This window comes from Grampus griseus, assembly GCF_964374135.1.
Source record: "Grampus griseus genome assembly, chromosome: 2".
NCBI lineage: Eukaryota > Metazoa > Chordata > Mammalia > Artiodactyla > Delphinidae > Grampus > Grampus griseus.
This window is the reverse complement of record NC_139018.1, coordinates 29,117,418-29,133,086: the sequence shown is the minus strand read 5'-3', so window position 1 is coordinate 29,133,086 and position 15,669 is coordinate 29,117,418. Positions and strand designations below refer to the sequence as shown.

Here is a 15,669-nt window from a genome sequence, read left to right as displayed (position 1 = left end):
GTTTCCACCACCACAACAAATCTGATGAGAGCCTATTATATGCCAGGCAGTAGAAATACTCGAAGAGTTCACAGTCCATTGAAAGGTGACAGATAAACAAAAAATAAATAATACAGTAGTAAGTGCTATAGTAGAGTTGAAAAGCTTGTAACAATGTCAGAAAGGAGGTATGGTCAAATCTATTTGTGGAATTGGGGGAAGTTTATTCCAAACTAAAGATTGAACTGGGTACTAAAATAATTTTTCTAGATGCCCCAGGTGGGGGTAGGAAGGTAGGGAAGTAATAGAGGTAGCGGACATTCCAGGCAGAAGAAACAGCAGAATAGGACGTGGAAGCCAACAATACAGCAAATCTGGGCTCTATAAATATGTCGGCATGGCTTGAAGTAGGATGGGTGAGTGAGGCGCAGTGGAATATAAAAAGCAGAAAAGGCCTAGCCATGGAGGACTGTATGCCTGCTAAAGAATTCTATCTTAATTCGGTGGGCAATTAGGAGCTACTAAAGGAATTTTAAACACGAATAAACAGATTTGCATTTTTAAAATATCACTTTGGCAGCAGTGTAGAGGGGTTGGAAAGAGACTGATGGGAGGTAGAAATACCACAACAAGATTCTAGGTGAGAGAAAATGAGGGTTGAGCTCTCTTGGTTGAGATAGGAATGGAGATGGGAAAGTCTTAAATGGTAAATGTAAGAGAGATGCTGAAGACTCCTCTCTGGTTGCTGGCTTGGTAAACTAACTGGGTGCAGACGGTACAACAAACTAAGATTGAGAAAGAAGAGATGCAGAAGCGAGTTGGAGAGTGGGAGAATAGGATTTCAGTTTTAGACAAGCAAAGTTTGGGATGTCTGTGCAACATCCAAGCAATTGGATATACAGGTCTAAAGCTCAGTAGAGAATTCTAAGATGGAATTTTAGTTTGGGGAGACATCAACTGCGGGAGTAATAAGAGGGCCAAGGACAGGAGAGAATATTAATAATTAAGGAATTGGGAGACGAGTAATGAAATATCAGAAAAGGAATAGCCAGACGGACAGGAGAATGAAAAGAGATTAGGGTCATTGAAACTAAGGGAGAAGGGTTTCGAGAAGTAACAGGTTGTCCAAAATGTCAAATGTTGCAAAGTGACCAAGTTAAGGAAAGATGTGAAAAATGTCCACTGGATTTAGCAATGAGTAAGACACCACAGTGATAGAGGTTGTGGTGGTGATTTTTATGTGTCATATTGGCTGGTCTATGGTTGCCCAGTTGTTTGATCAAACACTGGTCTACATGTTGTTATAAAGGTATTTTGCAGATATGATTAACATTTACAGTCAACTAACTTTAGGTAAAGGAGATTACCCTTGATAATATGGCTGGGCCTCATCCAATCAGTTGAAGGCCTTAAGGGTTAAAAACTGAGGTTTCCCTGAGAAGAAATTCTGCTTCAAGTCTGTAACAGAAATTCTGCCTGAATTTCCAGCCTGCTGGCCTCTGTGTACACACACACACACACACACACACACACACACACACAGAGAGAGAGACAGAGAGAGAGAGAGACAGATTGTGGTTTTGTTTCTTTGGAGGATCTGACTAATAAAAAGGTGGAAGTCAGACTAGAATGGGTTGAGAAGTAAATGAAAGGCAAGATGAGTCTACACATACAAAAAGAGCTATAAGGCGATGGAGGACAAGCAGAGGATCAAGGGACGTCCTTTAAGAATTGTGGTAAACTAACATGATATACTAGAAATAGAATGGATTTTGGAGTAAGACAAATACAAGTCTGAATTCAATGCCACTATCCATAAGCTAAGCAAGTTATAGAGTCCTCTGAGCTTCCATTTCTTCATCTGTAAAGTATCCATAGGGTTGGTAAAAGGATCAGAGATGTATACAGTACCTGGAATTTAAAGAGGGTAATAAATAATTGGTATTCATTTATCATCATTATATTAATAAACTTAAAAAAATTCTCCCAACAATAAAGCTTCTTGAAGGAGTAACACACACTTTCAACAACAACAGATCATGCTTATATGCTGAATGGGAAAAGCCAGTGGAAAGATGGAGACTGAAGGCCCAAAAAGAGTAATGTAGAGAACAAAGTCCTCTAGGAGGCAAAAGGGGATGAGGCTAGAATACAAGTTTTAGATGGGAAGAGGGATGTTCCATCCTTGAAATAGAGGGATGGAGTGAAGCCAAGTAAAAATGAAGACAGATTTGTAAAGGAGTGAGTGACAAGTTGAGGAAGTTCACTCCAAAGAGCCACAAATTCATCTGTCAAGGAGATGAGATTACCTGATTTACTTTGCTAGGGAGAAGAAGGTAGACAGGCAGAATAAGAAAGCAGATTTACCATAGCAGTATTGGGGCGGTACAGTATAGTGACTCAGCACAAACTCTGGAGCCAGGCTGTTGTCTGGGTTTGAATTCTGGTTCTGCCACTTACTAGCATGACCAAGGGCAAATTACTTAACCTCTCTATGCTTCAGTTTCCACATCTGCATAATGATATTAATAATGTCACATACCTCATGGGATTATTATGAGGATTCAATAAATAAATAGATGTAAAAGGTTTAGAACTACGGTGGCCATATAATTTACTGTCCAAACTGGGACCACTTTGAAAGTGAAAGGGGACACTATTAAAACCCAGAAACAGGTGTTAAGCTGGGGCTGTTCAGGCAAACTGGGACAACAGTCACCCCATCAACAACAGTAACTGCCCATATTTAACCAACGCTTATGTAGCATTTAGTATTTTGCTGGAACATAAGCTCCATGATGGCAGGGTTTTTTCCATCCTTATTGTTCACTGCTATAACTTCAGAGCTTAGAACAATGCCTGGTACAGTGTAGGAGTTTAAGAAATATTTGTTGAAGGAATAAATTTGCTAAATATCTGCTGTAGGAAATAGGAGACAGCTAATCAGTGACACAGAAGACTGCCAAAAGGCACTGAAAATCCTGCGTAAGAAATTTCAATTTGCAGTTATATCAATACGCTCATTGTGCAAATGCAGCCCACAGTGTTCAGCATCGGAGGCAACAGACAGAACTACTTCAAGGTTGGGAGACTAACAGTGGGATATATAAAAGGTCATTTTAGAATGGGACTGTTCCCCATTTAGTTTCCTTATCATATACAGGGAAATACTTTATTGGCCCTATTAGACTATTATGAAAATATCTCTGCTTTTTGAGGTATGTCTTTATATTAATTTTTATAGTGTTGTACTAATATATCAGTGAAGCATTGTATCTATCGTATTTCACAGCATTTGATTTCTCTAAATAGGCGAAGGAAACAGATAATATGAATTCTTCCATTTGTTCATACATTTGAGTGCCAGTTCTTGGATGTCAGTATAGTTTGCCACATTACAATTATTTCAATCAGGTATTGAGATATTAACACTCAAAGACACCTGCAGCTGAAATTAAGTCCGGACTTCCTCTCACAAATTCTAAAGTAGTAATGCTTCTGAACTATCTGTAAACTTTAGTGTCTTTCATTCTGATAATATAAACTAAGATTCCTAAACACTTTTTAGAAAATGATAAAAGTCACAGAAGATGAAAGTTTTCCTTTTGTTTGCCCTAAAACTATCCACTTAAGCCAATACCTTAGGAGATAAGGCCAAAGTTAGCTAGCCACAGGACTAAAAAAAGAGATAACCCAGAGTAAGTATGAAATATAGAATATACATACATCTTTAAAAACTTTTTTTAAATTAATTTTTATTGGAGTATGGTTGCTTTACAATGTTGCGTCAGCCTCCGCTGCACAACAAAATGAATCAGCCATACACATACAGATATCCCCTCCCTTTTGAACTTCCCTTAGGTTACCACAGTGCATTAGGTAGAGCTCCCTATGTTATACAGTATGCTCCCATCAGTTGTCTATTTTCTACATAGTATCAATAATGTATATGTGTCAATCCCAGTCTCCCAATTCCTCCCTCCCCACCCCTTTCCCCCTTGGTATCCATACATTTGTTCTCTACGTCTATGTCTCTATTTCTGCTTTGCAAATAAGAGCATCTATACCATTTTTCTAGATTCCACATATGCGTTATTATACGATAGAATATACATACATCTTAGTGACACAAACACCCCTTAAAAAAAGACTACATAATACTTCAGACACTAATAAAAATGTGGTAGGGGTAACGTATATGTGAGACAGTAAGAATTATTTCATCACCACGGTTCCAATGCTTTTTATTTTAATAATAATTTCAAGGTTATAGGTAGAATTCACACTGAGTAGTGTTAATGCATGAAAAATAGTTTTACAACAAAGAGAAAACTGCTTATTCTTCAAGGAAAGAAAATGGGTCTAACATGAACAGAATTTCAGTAACTTAGAATTTAAACTGAGAAGGATCAAACTACCCTATGAGTGAAAAATGTCAAATATAATTTTCAAGTAACCACTCAACTCTCTAAATATCCATGTTAAAATTTTAAAACTAACATTTCCCTTAAACACCTTTTACTTTGGGTAGATATAAACCAATACAGAAATTAAGCAGACTCTCTGACACTGGAGAAAATGATAGCAGGAAATGGGTCTATTACAAATTATTAAATCAGGAAGCTTACACTGCAAGCAAGAGAATGCACAGGTAATCTTAATGTGAAAATACCAGTGAAGAAAGACGAAAAGGTTGCAAAAATGACATGGAGATAGTAATTAAACAAACTCAGTACACTAAGATCATTTCCCCTAAATATAAAAGCTACTCACAATAAAAGGCAATGAAATAACTAATTACAATAAAGAACTGCCATCTGCCTACCTATTAATCTCCAGGGGTTTTTTTGTTTTGTTTTTTTGGTAGACACCACTTAAAAATTTTTTTAAATGGATGGAGATCACAAGTTGGTAGTGTGCTCAGTACGCTAACAGATCCTCACAGTCACTCTTCTGTTTTACATGTTGTTATCTGGGGAAGTACTTCGGATTTCCAGTTGGAGAAGTATGTTTCTAAACTGTTTAAATCATGATTGGAAAACTTTTCCTGTGAAGGACCAGGTATCAAATATTTAGGGCTTCGCAGGCCATACAGTCTATGTCACAACTGCCCAACTCTGCCCTGCTGCACAAAAGCAGCCACAGACAATATGTAAACAAATGGACATGGATTTGTTCCAATACAACTTTATTTATAAAAACAGGTAGTGGGCCATAGTTTGATGACCTCTGATATAAATCATCATAATCCCTGGAAAGTGATTAAACCTGTTTTGGAAAGACAATTCATTATACTGAAATACTAGAACTGTTTGGAATTGTCCCTGAATTCTTTTTCTTTTCTATTTTTAAACAAATGTGCTTATATCCTATTATTTTAAACTGAGACCCAAACTCAGGCGCAGTCCAACTCTAAAGTTCTATGATTCCTAAGGCCACCAGGGAGATAAGAACACGCAATTAATCAACATAAACAGAAGTGATATTTGGAGGCAAGACAATTGTGTTGGGCATATGACAGACAAGAACAAAAAGGTGTTCTAATGTAAGCCAAAGCAAAGAAATGCTAAAGACACACAGAAGCATAATTTGGCATAGCTATGAAATGTTAAGAAGCAACAGCAGCAAACAGACAAATTTGGGCAGGAAGGGTAGAGCAAGTCACTCTTTCTGAGCAACGGCGATCTGCCATTCTATTGTGCAAAGCTCTTCTGCTACACACCAAAGAGGTCTTCAAGGATACCCAATATGTAAAGAATCTCTGGTCAGTCTTTCTGTCACACCTACACACAGAGATAACCCAGTCATTATGGAGTAATAATGATATATTCGTAGGCAACCATGACACGGTGTGTCTTGCAATGAGTGAATGAGAGACTTCCTTAACAGGAAACTTGGCTTCTTCTTCTTCTTTTTTAATCTGAGAGGGCCTTCAAATCTATCATTTGATGACATTTGAATTTCTGAACAGAACTGTGTAACGAATAAATTTTGTCTTATAATTCCAAGATACAGTATGTACCTCCGAGAAACACAACTTTCTGTAGGATTTGAGACTGGTACTATCTCCAATGGCTGCTTCCTTAAAAGTACAGTAACTTTTAACCTGCACTTTCTTAAGTGAGAAGGGCCTTTAAAGGCTTTCGGGGAAAAAATAAGGATAATAGCACGTCATGAACCAAACAGCAAAGGCGAGATTTTTGGAGGCTATTTAGCTCTCCTAGTTTATAAATCACTTTTAACTGAGAGGAGGGAACCTAGAAAAGAAATTATTCTAATATTAAGTTCATTTAAGTTCATACTAAGTTCATATTAAGTTTCAAATGCATATAATAGAGTGAAAATTCCACAGGGACCTCAAATTCAACCTGTCCAAAACCAAATTCATCATAACTCTTCTCACAGTGAATGATTTCCCCACCACCTTTCATCCATACCATAAACTTGGGTCTTATCTTCTGTCTCCTTCTGTATATCCCTAGGTTGAATAAGTGAATGAGTCGGAGCAGGTTCTCTGTCGCTCCAGTGGCCCTGTTAATGCTGTTCCTTCTATGCCTTTTTCCTCTAACTTAGTTTAACTGGAAGTCACAGTCTTAAGTCTCAGCCTTAGGTATCATCTCCTCTCAGAAGCCTTAATCACAATCTCCAACATTCACTGTCCCTCTCTGCTCCAGTAGTACCTATTATTGTTACACAATTTGTTAACTACCTTTTTTTACCTGTCTGGTTTTTCCCACTACAGGGTGAACTTGAAAGCACTGCATTTGTCATTCACTAACTCAGACATTTTGGAGCAGCTACTATGGACCACAAACTATTCTAGGCATTGAAGATTCAGCAGTGAACTAAATTAGGTGAAGATCTCTGTCCACAAAATGTTTATGTTTTAGTGAAGAAGAGATAAAAAAAAAACCCAAATAAGTAAAATGTATGCTATGACAAATGGTGATAACCCCTATCAGAGGAAAATAAAGCTAGGAAGGGGAATAGTGAGTGTCTATATATGGAGGAGGGTGGTATTTGAAATTTAAAATAAGGTTCTCTCAGTGACTGCCTCAGTGAAAATGGGGCTTTTGAACAAATGGGAAGAGATGAGGAAGTGAGCCATGCATATATCTGGATGATGTGTGCTCCAGATTAGAGGTTACAGTAAGTGCAAAGGTCCTGAGGTGGAAGCATAGCTGGTATGCTCAGGGAACAGCAAGGAGGCTAGTGTGGCTGGAACACAGGAAGCAAGAATAGGAGAAGATAGGAAAAGGGACAGAGATAATGCATGTATAATGGCCTGCTAGGCCTAAAAGACTGGTTTTTACCCTGAGTAGCTCAGGAAGCTACTGGAGGATCTAGGGCAGTGGAGCAACACAATCAGACCTCTGTCTTAAAAAGATCACTCCGACTGATATCTTGAAAACAGATGGTAGGGGGACAATAATGAAAGCAGATTACGTAGAACATTAATGCAATGATTCAGGTGAGCGGAGAAGCTGGCTTGGACCATGGCAATAGTGATGGAGGGTAGTGAGACAGGAACTATTGATGGGATGGATACAGGGTAAAAGAGGAAGAGAGGAGACAAGATCAGATCCAGGATTTGTGGCTAAAGCACATGGACCGGGATGGGAAAGACTAGGGAAGACTAATTTGGGAGAGCGTTTCGGAATTTGGTTTGTGACACATTAGTGTGAAATGCCTTAGTGTGAAATGTTTAATGATGATGATACTGACACATCCATATGGCAGGCTATTCTGTACACTTTGCTTATATTTACTCATTTAATCTTCACAACAATCAGGTGAAGATGGAATTAGTATTATCCTTTTTTTATAAGTGGGGAAGCTGAGGTACAGAATGGTTAAGAACCTCTCCCAACGTCACAAAGCTAATAAGTGGCTGAGCCAGGATTAAATACAATTAATCCAGATCCCCAGTCTGTGTCCTTGACCCCTATGCTATACTGCTTCTAAGATGGAAGTACCATTATGGAGTTTAGGGCAGATGTCTGGAGACAGAACTTTCAAAATCATCAGCATAGAGATGGTATTTAAATCCATGACACTGGATGAGATCATCAAGGGAGAAGTGTAGGTAGAGAACAGTCCACAGACTAAGAAGTAGGCATCAACACAAGGGAAAATCAAGAGAATATGGCACCTGAACTCCAAATGAATAGACTGTTTCGAGGAGCGGGAGGGATTTGGCTGCTACATCAAATGCTGCTGACAGGTTGAGTAAATAAAGTCTGATTAAATGAGTTTAATAGGGGAAAGGAGAGCAGAAACTGAAGGCACCAAGAAGAAACCTTTTTTTAGAAAGATGGTTTGTTTTAATGCTAATGAATGATCCACTAGAGAAAGAAAAACTGATTATGGAGGAGGTGGGTAGCATTACTAGAATGACTAAGAGCTAGTATAAGAATCTTGCGGAGGAGTTGGCCTCAGCTAGGAGCACAGACAGTTCATCCCTTGACTTGGAGGGAAAACAGAGTATATATGCACAGATTCACGTAGGTAAGTAGATGTGGTGTCATGTTTGAGAGTTCTCTTCTGGTTGATTCTGTTTTTTCAGTGAAGTAGGAAGCAGGGTCATCAACTGAAAGAAGAGTAAGAAATTCTGGAGGTTTAAGGAAAAGGAAGGAGGAGTCAAATAGTCATCTGAAAATGAGAGTAAACTGGACTTAAAAAATGGAGATTGTCTCGCTCATCTTTGATCTGGATAGCCTAGCACAGTCCCTAGTATGTTTTAGACACTGTGACTTGAGGCTTGAGAACCACTAAGTCTTCATGAATACAAATAAAAAAGATAACTCCAAAGGTTAATGAATTTTTTTTTAATCTAGAAAAGATCAATGGCCAGGGCATTTGACATATTAGCTGATCATGTCACAGGAAATACTGAAACCAAGGATCAATGGAAATCTTCTGAGTACTCTTGGGATTGTCTTTTTTCTTCTTCAGAAATTTGTTATATTGCACTTCAAAAGGATAAATAAACCAAATCCTAAAAGATGCAACTAATAAAATACAAAAGGGGCTTCCCTGGTGGCGCAGTGGTTGAGAGCCCGCCTGCCGATGCAGGGGACGCGGGTTCGCGCCCCGGTCCGGGAGGATCCCACATGCCGCGGAGCGGCTGGGCCCGTGAGCCATGGCCGCTGAGCCTGTGCGTCCGGAGCCTGTGCTCCGCAACGGGAGAGGCCACAACAGTGAGAGGCCCGCGTACCGAAAAAAAAAAAAAAAAAAAAAAAAAAAGATTTAAAAAAATAATAAAATACAAAAGAAGGTAAAATTTATAGAAGGGCATGAGAATTTAAAAAACAGAAAGGAAGAAAAGGAAAGAGGCAGCAAGTGATATTCCCTCACATGTAAAGGAAAGGATCCAGAGTGAAGATAAGCACTAAGTACAATTTGCCATTGAGGAGAAAATTTAGGAAATCTAATTAGAATGTAGATGTGAGTACACTGACTTAACAGTGGTCATAAATACCATGAAATGTTTTACTCTTGATAATTAGTTGAAAACAATATAACCCTGCATTACTTTTCAACTATGTATTCTCTAAAACATAATCATTTCTAATGATGCCATTTAACAACTGTAACAGCATCAAAACTTGAAAAATTATATCTGGCAGTACATTAACAGTATCTGTTAAAACAAATATTATAATATTTTTGGTGCTTTTTATACAGTTAGAAGTGGTTATCACACACACACACACCCCACCACAATCAAATAATAGCCCAGGGAGGAGTTCACAAACTCAAACGCCTACAGGGTTAAAAGCGGTAACAAAATGAGTGAAGCAGGCTGAGTGTAGGGACCATAGGGAGTTGCAGGGATGTGGCAAACAAGCAACCAAAGGGCACAACTGGTACTCAGCTCAAGCCACTGTTGCTGCATACAAAGCATGCCGTTTTGCCAGATCTTCCATTCTTAAGATAGATGTAATAGTTTGGGTTTTTTTTTGCGGTACGCGGGCCTCTCACTGCTGTGGCCTCTCCCGTCACAAAGCACAGGCTCCGGACGCACAGGCTCAGCGGCCATGGCTCACGGGCCCAGCCGCTCCACAGCATATGGGATCTTCCCGGACCGGGGCACGAACCCGTGTCCCCTGCATCGGCAGGCGGACTCTCAACCACGGCGCCACCAGGGAATCCCAGATGTAATAGTTTTGATGTAAAAAATTTCAATGTTTGAAATATTAGCAACTAATCCAAATTTATGAACTGTGCGCAGGCCATACGATGCATGTTTGTGGGAAGCATTCAGGCCCTTGAGCTATCTAGTGTCCCCTGCATTTGACACTTCTCCATTCACTATAATTAAAGCCTATCCGAGGAAAGCAGAGGCCAACACTTCTGAATGACAGAACACAGGGTAGGTGAAAGAACTCTGCACTAAGTTTCAGAAAACTTTGGTTTCAGGGTAGGCACTGCCATTTACTACTAGCTGGGTGACCTCTTTGAGCTTGTTTATTCATTTGTAAAATGTAGTTTCATGAACTATCACGTCTAATTCACTGAGCTGTTGTGAGTAACAAGTTAGAAAGTAGGTCAAAACACATCACAAACTACAAAGTTCTATATAAATACAAGTAGATGGCTAAGAGATAGTAGAAAATATATACTGGTCTCTGTCCCTGGTTCCTGGCATAGACCTCCTGAAATCCTTGTAATTTCCTAAGTGATAAGAGCACAACGAGCATCTCTTGTCCTGATATTTGGTCTCTGACCCCATCCCTGACACAAGGCTCCTAAAACCCTTGTAAATTCCTAAGTGAAGGGCATCTTTTGTTTAATGAGACAACCCTGGGTGGGCTCCTGGATGAGGGCTTGTTGCCAGAATGACCAAGCCATGATGAGAAGCTTAGGATTTTCAGCCTTAACCCCTATCCTCTAGAGCAGGAAGAGGAGCTGGAATTGGAATAATCTATCAAGCCTACGTGAGGAAACTACCACAAAATCCCAATAGTACAAGGTTCAGAGAACTTCCAGGTTGGCAAACACATCCACATGGAGAAGGTGACACACTCCAATTTTACAGGGACAGAAGCTCCTGCCCTTGGGACACTCCCAGACCTTGCCCTATGTATCTCTTCATCTGGCTCTTCACCTGTTTCCTTTATCATATCCTTTAATAAACTGGTAAACATAAGTGTTTCCTTGATTTCTGTGAGCTGTTCTAGCAAATTAATCAAACCTGAGGAGGAGGTCATGGGAACCTCCAATTTGTAGCCAAATTAGACAGAAGTTATTATGGGTAACCTGGGGACCTGCAATTGCAACTGGCATCTGAAGTCGGTGGGAGCAGTCTTGTGAGACTGAGTCTTTAAATCTACGGGATCTGACACTATCTCCAAGTAGATAGTGTTAGAATTGAGTTAAATTGTAGGACACCTAGCTGGTGTCACAGAGAATTGTTTGGTTAGGGAAAAAATCTCTACACATTTGGTGACTAGAAGTGTTTTGTGTCAGTAGTAAAGGACACACCCAGGAGAAAGACTCACAGGAGGTAGACTGAACTGAATTTTTCTAATACAACGGCTTTAAAAAGAGACCTAATAGGGTGGCCTGAAAAGATTTTATATCTCTGTGTTCAGTCAGTTCCTCATAAAATGGTAATATAGATTACTTAGCTCATGAGTTTCCTCAAATACATTAAACTTTTAATATCCTTTTCAAACGTTAAGTGCCACGTAATTGCTTGGTAATAAAATATTTGCCGAGTATGGCCAAATACACTAGAAGCTGTATGTAATACTTCCTAAAAAGCTGAGTACCTTCTTGACTTTCCTAAAAAAATGATCAATTTAATGTAGCTAAGTTTAGAAAAAGGTATTTCAGAGCCTCAGGGGTTTTTTTCCTTCTAAGATGTGTGTAATCTTACACCGGGTTAATAATACAGCCCTGTAACACACCCAGGTTTATCTGTTCCTCACTGCTAAAGCTTCTGAAGGTACTGCTCCCATTTGCTGGAGGAACAGGGAGGTCAGGCCCCTGACAGGAATAGAACAGGGTGGTCAGGTCCAGGACGCAACTTAGGGAAAAGCAGCAGCAGCTCTCCTGGCCATGATTTACAAATTCAGAATCAGGGATAATAATTCTCCCATCTACCTACTTTTCTCCAAATGTGCTTGATGGAAACACTTGATAACTGTTGTTCTCTTTATCTTGGTCCATTAAACCATACATGATAAGAAGGCTAAGAAAGTATCAAAATTTATGAGGAACTCTACTAGATAAAAACTCCCTATGAGATTCATTTTTAGCTTTCATCAAAACACAATTGACCCAGCAAACTCAACAAACCAAATCTCTTTCACCAGACTACTTCTTGTAGATAAGTGTGAATGTGAGTTGAATGATGCCAACTTGAAAGGTTTAAAAGGCTCCAAATTAAAGAAAAGTTTTTCACTTAAAATTAAGCACATTTCTGGAAAGTTATAGGTGATGGTTTTTTCTCCCTTGATTTTCCAAACTCTTTGAATGACTGACTGTAATTAAAAAAAATTGTACATAAGAATAAAATTGCCTGGCCATAAAAAGAATTCTCCCCACAATAACAGAAGAATTCTGTATTGTATCTCTGTGAGATGAGAGTTGTTCATTAAACTTACTGCAGTAATCATTTCATGATATATGAAGTCAAATCATTATGCGGTACATAAACTTATACAGTGCTGTATGCCAATTATATCTCAATAAAACTGGAAGAAAAAAAATTCTGAGGTTCATGTTTGTTCACATTATGGGATCAATTAGTATCTTTTAAGAAAATCTCACTAGTATGGTTTAAACATCTCTAAATAAATAAAATGTTAGTCTGAACCACTGAAAAGGATTCTTTAAAGCATTAACTAGTAACAAAGTAAACTGACAAGAGACAAAAATCCAAAATTAAATTACTACCTTTAGGAACTTCCCTGGTGGTCCAGTGGGTAAGACTCAGCATTCCCAGTGCAGGGGGCCCGGGTACATTCCCTGGTCGGGGAACTAGATCCCGCAGGCATGCCGCAACTAAGAAGTCTGCATGCCAAAACTAAAGATCCCGCATGCCGCAATTAAGACCCAGCACAGCCAAAACGAATAAATAAATAAATTAAAAAAAAAATTACTACCTTTAAAGAAGAAAGTTAGAAAGTAAAAATGAGTTTCCAGGAAGCTCTTAACTAGCATCTTTTAAGGTTAAATCTTTTAAACTTTGCTTGTAAATAATCTGAAAACTGAGTGATTGTATAGCATAGTGATTAAGAGTGTAGACTCTGGAATCAGATTATCTGGGTTCAAATCCTAGATTCTACCACTTATTGTATCTGTGGATTCAGGCAGGTCCCTTAACCTCTGTAAACTTTAGTTTTCTCACTGTAAAACGGGAAAATAATAATTTCAGGGTTACTGTAAGGATTAAGTGAGATAATTCATAGTTTTCTTTCTCATACCATATGGATTTGCCATGTAGCAAAATGCAGTGAAAACAGCTAAGAAGCACAGTGTGACCCAGTTTGGTGACACTGGAGATGCACAATGACCCCATTATTTATAGCAATGAATATTGCCACCTTGGAGGTGATTCTCAAGTGAGAGCTATCTTTGTTCTTTAACATCATGTTATAACCTTTTAAAAAATATACTTTAACATGTTTTTTCTATAAAACAAATCAATATTTTCTCCTTTAGCTTTCTCTATCTAGCCTTCATGGACTTTTACTAAAGTAGATATATTAAAAATTGATCACTTAGAAGATAATTAAAATTGTATTTTAACTGGGGTGATGTGAAATTGCTTTGAGAAATTCTATTTAGGAAAGAGTAAATGCTCCACCAAAAAAATCTGCTTAACAATTATAGTGTCTATTTATAATGATGCAAATGTCTATAGGATTTATTCTTGTTATAGATCCCACATTCTACGGACCTGTTAATTTGACTCAGGCTCAAAATATCTACTAAAAGATTTTATTGTGACATGTGTGGGTAAATTATATGACTTTTTATTTCAGATTGACAGAAGTTACTGAATTAAACCATTCAATCTAAAATCCTTCAAATTTGTTTACATTAATATAAAGGTGACCTAAACCAGAACATGTAAAAAAAAAAGGGTTACAACTAAAATATTTAATTGAGAAGAAAGTGGAAACTAATAATTTTTTTTTTTTTTTTGCGATACGCGGGCCTCTCACTGTTGTGGCCTCTCCCGTTGACGCGCAGGCTCAGCGGCCATGGCTCATGGGCCCAGCCGCTCCGTGGCATGTGGAATTTTCCCAGACGAGGGCACGAACCCATGTCTCCTGCATCGGCAGGCGGACTCTCAACCACTGCGCCACCAGAGAAGCCCTAATAATTTTTCAAAATTGTTCTTTAGGGACTTCCCTGGAGGTCCAGTAGTTAAGACTCTGAGCTTCCACTACAGGGGGCATGGGTTTGATCCCTGGTCAGGGAACTAAGATCTCACGTGGCATATGGCAGGGTCAGGAAAAAGAAATCGTTCTTTAAAGTAACAAAACCACCCAGTGAAAAACGAACTGTGATGGGATTTTTATATTCACATAAACTTTTAGTAATGTACACTCAGTTATACAATGACAGTAGTTTTTTCTTATACTCTCTCAGTCTGACTTATTTTGTAGCACTTACTCAAAACTAGACAATGATAAGCTTAGACACAAAAATGTTAGAAATGTATTTATCTATAATACAGATAAATACATTCTGTACTGTCATCATATATATATATATATATATATATATATATATATATATATATATATATATATATACACACACACACACTTTTTTTTTTGCGGTACACGGGCCTCTCACTGTTTTGGCCTCTCCCGTTGCGGAGCACAGGCTCCGGACGCGCAGGCTCAGCGGCCATGGCTCACGGGCCCAGCCGCTCCGCAGTATGCGAGATCCTCCCGGACCGGGGCACGAACCTGCGTCCCCCGCATCGGCAGGCGGATTCCAACCACTGCGCCACTAGGGAAGTCCTATATATATATTTTTTTCTTTAAATTTTTATTTATTTTATTTTTGGTTGTGTTGGATCTTTGTTGCTGCACGCAGGCTTTCTATAGTTGCGTTGAGTGAGGGCTACTTTTCGTTGCGGTGCGCAGGCTTCTCATTGCAGTGGCTTCTCTTGTTGCAGAGCACGGGCTTTAGGTGCATGGGCTTCAGTAGTTGTGGTACATGGGCTTAGTTGCTCCGCAGCATGTGGGACCTTCCTGGACCAGGGATCGAACCCATGTCTCCTGCATTGGCAGGTGGATTCTTAACCACTGTGCCACCAGGGAAGTCCCATCCTATATATTCTTTTTTTTTTTTTTTTTTTTTTTTTTTTTTTGCGGAGCACAGGCTCCGGACGTGCAGGCTCAGCGGCCATGGCTCATGGGCCCAGCTGCTCTGCAGCCATGTGGGATCCTCCCGGACCGGGGCACGAACCCGCGTCCCCTGCATCGGCAGGTGGACTCCCAACCACTGCGCCACCAGGGAAGCCCCCAATCCTATATATTCTTAATTCTAAGGAAATTTGAACAAGCATTCTTTGAAAAGTAGCTACATAAAGAACATTCCACATATGACAGACACTTGGTAGTCTACTAATTAAGACAGTTTTTCTTAGGTTACCATCCCAGGTTAAAGAGCACAGGATCTTCAAAGATAAGTTTATGTACTTTCACTTACTTCGTC

At 39.1% G+C, this 15,669-nt stretch overlaps 1 protein-coding gene across 3 annotated transcripts in view; it reads right to left on the bottom strand.

Moving 5' to 3' along the window:
• Positions 1-15,669, bottom strand: part of NUMB (NUMB endocytic adaptor protein) — a 188,188-nt gene that overhangs the window by 16,657 nt on the left and 155,862 nt on the right. The gene's annotated exons all lie outside the window — the stretch shown is intronic.